Source organism: Nelumbo nucifera, chromosome 8 (assembly GCF_055504915.1).
Source record: "Nelumbo nucifera cultivar China Antique chromosome 8, China Antique-T2T, whole genome shotgun sequence".
Lineage (NCBI taxonomy): Eukaryota > Viridiplantae > Streptophyta > Magnoliopsida > Proteales > Nelumbonaceae > Nelumbo > Nelumbo nucifera.
The window spans coordinates 7,463,646-7,472,204 of record NC_142656.1 but is presented as its reverse complement, the minus strand read 5'-3'; positions in this window follow the sequence as shown (position 1 = coordinate 7,472,204).

Here is an 8,559-nt window from a genome sequence, read left to right as displayed (position 1 = left end):
CACGAGTTCGTATCTGCTGTCATCCTGCCAATCGTAGAGGGACAGTTGCCATTGAAAAGCAACAGTTGTCTATGTCTAATTGGTTCCGAAGAGGTGTTCTTCGCTGATTGGATGCACAGTGATGCGGACAGCGGGGTACAAAATGGGCGGTCTCGGTTTGGGCTGCTGTCAAAGTTTGAACGGGAATGGGCCCGGCTCCAAAGGCCTCAGCCCGAATCGAGTTCGGATCTGCTTCTCACACCAAAGGCCTCAGCCCGAAGCGAGTTTGGATCTGCTGCTCACGAAGCGTACCTCACACTCACCTCACAGTAGCCGTGCATTGGGAGATCGGATCTGCTCCTTACAGATGGCGCCTCACAGGCAAACTCCACTGTGCAATGGGAACATCTCCGTACGGGAAATGTTCCCAATGCACGGTGGTCATTGTAAGACACGTTGGGTGGAGAACATATCCCACCTCGTGCATTGGGCATCTTCCCACCAATAAATATATTCAAGTACGAAGATGTTCTAGATGCATGGCCAAACGTGTTGTGAGATGCACTCTATGAAGAGCAGATCTAAACTTGCCCAATATAAAATGGTAATTGGGCCAACCCGAATTTCACCACCTTTGATGCGTTAGAACCAATAATAATATTCCACAACAGTCATAAAATGATGCGTATAGCCTACAGTCATCCAATATTTCTCAATTCACAATTATGATTGGTGTCGAGCATTTCACAACCCAAAACACAACCATCACATTCACCTAATCCTAATTCTGTTATATGGCTTTTACCACAAATAAAGTGGCATTTGATAAATCTAAAATTTGAAAAGTTAAAAAGATATTAAAAATGTTTGAAATCTAAAAATAGGCATAAATGCTTTTCTACATTTTAGACGCTTTGAATACATAAAGTTGTTTGTGTTGGATCAACCCTTTATATCTAAAATTCCTTGGTTTTATTATTTTACCCTTAATATTAGACTATTTGGTAATTTTGAGTTCAATTTGCACTATTTCCTAAAAAATAATTTATTAAATTCAAAATAATATTGAAAAACATGAATAAATTATAAAAAATAAGAATAAAATTGAAAAATACATATAAATTATTAAGATATTTAATAATTAGCAATTTATTAAATATATAGGCTAATGTAACATCAATGAAGGAGAAGCTTGGGCAGTTCATGAAGCGCACATTACGGTTCAAGAACATTAAATGCACTATTAGTCATTGGAAGCCTTGAAGGACGTTTGAACCCTCTATGGAACATCAAAACTTGATCGAGGATTAATGCACAATTTGTGAAAAGAATATGCTTACAATTGACTATAATCACAGCCCAAGAGAATCAAAATTTCCACTATCTATCAAAAAAATTGTATGTAAACGATAGTTCAGGTTTCTCTCGCTCTCACACACACATTGTTAATTTGTTATGTGCCTAACAAATGGGTCTATTAGTGGGCCCACTTATTGAATGTGGTTTAAATTGGAAGAATAAATTAGTGGGTGTTTTCCCTTAGATGTTGGGCCATGTATGTAGTAGAGAGCCACATGGGCCCATTTGTGAAAGTTGTTATTAGTTTGTTCCTTATTTATGAGTCAGTTAGGAGTGAGAGAGAATCATGATAAATCAGGTATGATACGAGTGTAATGGGTTACGGATTGTTGTATGAGTCTGTATATATATTACTTTCATTGTTCATTGTTCTTTGAGAGAATATCGATTGAAGAATTTTACCTAGAACCATATGGTTGTATTGGAGGTCTCTCGTAGATGGAAGTTATGTTACATCCTATACACACACAACATTAACTTGGATTTCAGCAATGGGTCCAAACATCAAATGGCCCAAACAAGGAATCCGTAAATCAATAACCAACAGCTAAAAGGAGCCCCATGGAAAAGAGGGTTCGACTACGATACCAGGAAAACGTGATATTGAAAAAGCTTACAACAAATCAAAAAAGAAATGACCAATCATGTGATTTTCATCAAAACTTATGGAGTGCTTTGTTTTGGTCATACCTCTTTCGATATCATACATTAAAAAACAACACCATTTAACATATATGGTGTCATATTACCCCTATTACTGAAGACCTGAAACAAAATAAAAAGAGAAAACCAGAAGCAAAATGGAGCTTAGTTGCTTCGAGTAACCAAAAATCAAAGAACTGACGTACTTGATTGTCCTTTCCTGATTCTCTCAAGGGATTTTGCCTTGAAATTGAGAACCCGTGCACCATGTCTCTTGTTTACCCGTGAGAAATTGGAAAGCATCCTAGGGAAGAAGAATTAAGGGGTGAATGAACTTTCTCACTTGCTGTGGTAAAGAAGGAAAGGTTGGGTAAGGAAAAAACAAGGATGTAGTGCAACTATTAGACTAACCCTTTTTCAGATTTTTTTTTTTTTTTCCCGAAGTGGTTTTCGTAGAAACGTGGAAAAGAAGAGGAGAAGGGAGCTGCCCAATGGAGGGAAAGCCATACATCTTCCCTCTCTTGCGTACATACAATGACTGACGGTGGCTACTACGCTGTGTTCTCCCTTGCTTATTGCACCCCTAATCAGGGGTAAATCCACATTTGGTCCAATTATCAATGGATTGAATTTGGATCATCTCTAATGGAATCGAAACCAAATTCGGACTGGAACAATCCAATGCTGTTTGCAGCCCTCTTCCCAAGTCTCAAATCCCAACACCTATTGCTGGGCCTGAACACAAAATCCAGGCCAAGGCTAAAAATTTGCAGGTTTGGCTAGAAATATTACTATAATTGACATCATATAAATAGATATTAACCAGTTGGTAAGATAATAATTCATAACAATGGAGAGAGTGAGAGACCGAGGATGTCACTCATAGAATTAGAGTAAGATGGGCATCAAAGGATGCATCGGGAGTCTTGTGTGATAAGTGAATACCACTTGGATCAAAAGAAAATGGTTCTAAGGCTAGTAACACTGTATGTGGGGGAAAAGTGTTGGGTAATTAAGAAACATGTTAAAAAATGAGTGGGATGTGTTTAAGATATATGAGTGGAAAGAATTGAAATGATAGGGTTAGAAATGAAATCACTCAAAGGAACTTAGGAATAGTGATAATAAGTGATAAAATCAGAAGAATAGACTTAGATAATTCAATCGCATGCAGATATAAAAAGTCACCTATAACACCAGTAAGAGAAAGTGATGGATTACAAGTTGGAGGGGCTGGGGCTAACATATATAGAAGGCCAGGACCAGGAATAGACCAAAAAGGATTTGAATTGAAATACTAAGAAATGATTTAGGCACTCATAAATTAACAATCGATATGGCATTAAATAAAATGGAATGACAAAATAGGATTCATGTATAGCTAGCTGATCCCGTATGATTGAGACAAGGCTTAGATAGTAATGATTTACACAGGATACTTGTGACAAACTGAATGGAAGTGCATGTAAAATTGCATATACAAATTAGTGTAGAAGATCCTCTCCCTCCTCTTTATACCTGCAAATATATAACCCTTCATGTGCACTCAATGAGTTAAAAGGGAGCAATGTGTTTCCTGTTTTGGCAATTGCATTTTCTGCTTATATATCATGGATTTAAAGCTGTGTTTGGTTAATAGAAAGTAGGAGAAACATAAAGTTGAGGGAAAGATCATCACTTGGATACCTAGGTCATATCAACATCTAAGTGATATTGAACTCACCCCATTAGGCAGGGCATGGTTTTAAAAACCGGATCAGAAGTGAAACCATTTTGACCATTGGTTTTCGGGTCAAACAGTTCAATCATCCATTCGAATCCCAGTCAAATGGTTGGTCTTGAAGTTTAAAACCGGACCGATAACCAGTTCCAGAATCAACCATTCCGGTTATTCAATCCGGTCCAGTTTTCAAAACAATGAACTAGGGACATTCATGGAGAGAAGAATTTCTGCGACAACAGAAGAATCAAATTGCTGTGAGCCTATGACGTATTGAAGTCCAGCCCGGCCCAATCAGGTTCCGGTTATACAAAGAAGCAAAATGGATGCAAAGTGTTGTGTCCCCAACATTCTTTCTTGATATCCGGTGAAATCATATAGAGGAGAGGGAGTTTGCCCTAGATATGTCGACTTCAGGCTTTGTGGATAAAGCGTAAGCATTGCCAGACTAACATTTTGCAGAGTTCTGCCCTCAGTGTTGATCATAAAACAGATTTAATTGTCTCTCCCTTTTCAATTTGTTGCTTTAATTAATCTTGTCCACATGCTTAAAACCCTCTCTTTTTCAGGAGCCTCGGTCTTTCTTTCCTATTCTAAGGTAGTTAAGTAAAGAATATGCTAAATAACTAAGAAAAGGACTAGACTCTAGAGAGGATAGTAAGCATGCTTGCAAGCATCAGAAACGGTTTCTTCTAGCAAAACTTTTACAGATAGTTTGGTCTGCTGTTAGGTGTGGTTCCTGAGAAGGTTTTTATTCTGTAATATAACACCTCACGCCAAATACCATCAGGCTTGAAGAATGGACAAGCACGGGTCCACTCATTACCCATACTTTAATTAATTAATTAATCATAATGTGGACAACGAGGTTGGGACACTAACATGGTCCTATTGTCCATGCACGGGTCAACCCTATAGGGGTTGTTTGGTACTGTGGTTTGAAAAATGAGAGTGAATGATGAACATTTATTTAGTGTTGTTTGACAGGTAGGTGTCACATAAATTGAACAGTATATAAACAAGTAGATATTGGAGAAAATATTAAAAATGGTATTTTATTCAACTGTTGGCCTTCATACAAATCGAGAAAATCATGGTGTTTACTCCAATGATGACATGACACTAGTTTTAAGTAAATGGCCATAGAACCAAATACTATGACAGTAGGTTTTAGCATCAATAATGGTACCACATCAGCATCATGTCTGAAATCCTTTTTTTTTTTTTTTCAGAAAACGCTTGATTTTGGTTAGCCATTTTTTCAGAAAAAAAAAAGAAAAAACATTTTTTGGACCACATCTTGAAAATCGGAAGGGGTATAGTCTAAGAAAAAGCCCTTATTTGATGTTTTCTCATTTTTTCTACTATTACTAGCAAATATATACTAACACGACATTAAAAAACGCCTATGTGGCAGCAAAACATTGGTACCAAATAAATTGCACATTCATTTCTCACCTATTCCATTGTGAGTCATGGGATATATTATATTTATGTATGGTCCATCTATATAACCTCATTGGGATAAGGCATGGATGATGATGATATATGGCCCATCTATTCTCCTCTCTCTTTCAATTTGGAATTTAAGAAACAGTGCAAGAGAACTTGAAAAGGGTGTTCAAATCCTCTAGAAGGATGATGGGCAATTCATGGTACACCACATAAGCCTAATGTGTGTATCCCACATGCATAGAGGATTTCAATTCATAGTAAGGCAATTAGTACTATATATATATACACTGAAGTAGAAGGTGCCACATAGGTGGCCCGAGCTTTCTTTGTTATCCCAATGTAGAATTCTTAGGGTCTGTTCGTTTGCTCTGAAGTCTGACATCTAAAAGTGTAATAATTACATTAAGAGGTGTATTGGTATTGGTGAACTTTTCTTTCCTCTGAACTTTGAATGTAGAGAATGTTGTTCTGAATTCTAAAAACTATTAAATATTTATTTTGACCCATATATGGGGGTTCTTGTTTATCTTTTTGAGGGTATCATTGGAAAACAAAAAAATTGTATCATTGCACTTTAAAAGATAAGATATAAGAGGAAACGGACAACCAATTTTCTCTTAAAGTTAAAAAATTCCCCTTAAGAGATAAGAGTTAAGAAGAAATGAAAAGGCCCTAGCCTCTCTCATTTTGGCCTTTCTTCCTCCCTCATGAAGCCATGTCATAAATGTCTTCTCCCTCTCTCACGAATCCCCATCATGATGCCTGACCCACTACTTCACATTCTCAAACTCCAAATCGTGAGAGGAGATGTGATAGGGTAAGAAAACAGGGCCAGTACGCCTCTTAGTTTTCTACCCTTCTTCTAATTAATCCACTCACAAATCTTCATTAGGCCATGTGGCAAATCAATAATGAAAAATATCAATTAAGGCTTTGTGATTTAATAAAGTTAGAATCAATCACTATTCTAAATCGTGATTTTCTTTCAACCCAAAATCGGACTCCTACTGCATCTCACAGTCTCTCTCTTCCAAGTGAAACACTGACATCTTCTCTTTTCTCCAACTCAGCCAACTATTCAATCAAGAGAACCCATCCTACAGATAAGGCAAGAATTGTTTCTTCGCTTTTCTCTTTCTAAAACATGAAACAAGGGCTCCACCCCATTGTGTTTCTAACCTATAGTCTTCTCCTATTGCGGTTCAATTGTAATTGGATTAAAAGGTAAACCAGTGGCACTACAAAGTCCAGCCCATTGTGCTCTACAGGTAAGCAAAATTATTGCCAAACCAGAGGAATCGTCTTTCTTCTTCTAGCCAGCAAAACAGGGGCTCCGTGCCATTGTGTTTCTAAACCACCATCTTCTCCTCTTGCAGTTCAATCGTCCTTTGATTCTCATGAAGTTCAGTTGGAAATGACTACCAACATACCTCTACCAGTTAAAACCTCCTCCACAGGTGATTCACTTTGTTAATCATTTAGTTATTGTTACATTTCACCGCTACTGTAAATCATAAAGTTCTTCTCCAACATACCTCCACTGTTACTGTTACATTCAGTTGATTTAGGTGATCAGAGACTCACAGTAGCAATGGAAGAAGGTTTGTGTTCATTGCACCAGTTTTGGCGTTTTGCTACTACAGAGGTATGCTATTACATTTAGCATACCTGTGTTAGTTGGGACGCATCTATTGTGATCGCCCATTCGAGCGATCACTATACATGCAAAGTGGGTAATAGAGATTAGAGAATCAGAGATTATTCAAATGGGTCGGATCTTTTCTCTGTCAATTTCAAATCCGACCCATTTTCTGTTATTTTACGATGTTATTTTTGTTATTGTGTTCTTCAATAATTTTTGTTTAATTACTTTAATGCCAAACAAACTTCTTAAGCTAGGTTTGTTTTTCCATAATTATAGTAAACTATTTAATTAAAAAATTTACTATGTTGGAAGTAATTATGTTTTCCATTCACTAATATTTTCAGTAGTTTTAAACTTTTAATAAATTTTAAAATAAATACTATATTTATTAATAGAGAATGTTGAATATATTTTCTGAAAATTGCTAAAAATTATCGAAAATTAAAAAATTCTGAAAATCACTAAAAATAATTATTTTAAAAGTAATTACTGAAATTTAAAATAGTTACTTTAAAACCATTATAGGATAATTACTGAAAATTTAAAATAAATACCATATATGCTCGTTATGGTATTTATTTATTTAATAGTAATTAATTAATTAATTAACAATCTTCTCTTTGGACCCAAGTAATTAGACGTATAAATATATATCATGATTTGTGGAATCTAACCCAATAGGAAACCAATCCCTATATAGTGGGAAATCTTCCCACCTTTCAAACTCTCTCTTCTATCCGAATATAGTAGGAAATCTTTCCACATTTGAAACTCTACAGTCTATTCTCTCTATTGATCTTCTACTCAATACGTACAGTGGGAAAGATTTCTACAATTGAGTTACAGCTCAATCTAATCTCCAGTTCCAATACTCTCGGTTCCGTTTCCATAACGTCTTTTCACTTTGCTATAATCTTTCCTTCTCTTTATCTTGCTCTCTATCAGCAGTTGATTGATAGAAGGTGACCGGATAAATCCAATGGAGGGAAGACGTGCCATAGCTGATGCTACATTTGTATTTTGTTAGTTACATTCTGTTCTTTGGAGCACAAGTTACGATATGTTTCATTTTATTCTTTTAAAGCGTTTTACTGCAAAGTTTTACAAAAGATTTAGGAGTTCATGGGGTTAATTTTTCCTGGTGCGATTAGGAGAGGTCAGTATTTTTTTTTTTTTTCTGTTCATGACCTTCTGTTTGTTTAGGTAGGTCATGCTAGGATCAAAGAGAGGTTAGTTAAATTAAATTAACTTGAGTACCTTAACTAATTTACTTCATTAGCTTAATTAAATTAAGTTAATTAGTTAAAACTAATTAATTATTAGTTAGTTAATTTTGCATACGCCTAAGCTGGGTTATTTAATAATATACTTTTATTTAGTTAATTTGCTTTTATTGGTTAAGCAAATTATTAATTAAGTTTCTTCCATATTAAAATTATATATAAAAGTGATACATATTAACAAAAATATTTTAATAATTTTTATTAATACAAGATTTTTTATTTAAAAAGAAAGTAAGTACAAATTAATACATGTTTAGTTTTAGTTTCAAATTAAATCTTATAATTTGATAATGATACTATAATTTTTTATAAAATTAAAAAAGTAACAAAATTATTCATTTTACATTCAATAATTATTAATTTAAAATAATAAAAACTAATACTAAATAAAAATTTAGTAAAAGTTAAAACAATGTAATAAAAATTTAAAACTAATACAATTAGGAAAGTCACAGTCCTCTTTTTTGGGGTGCAAC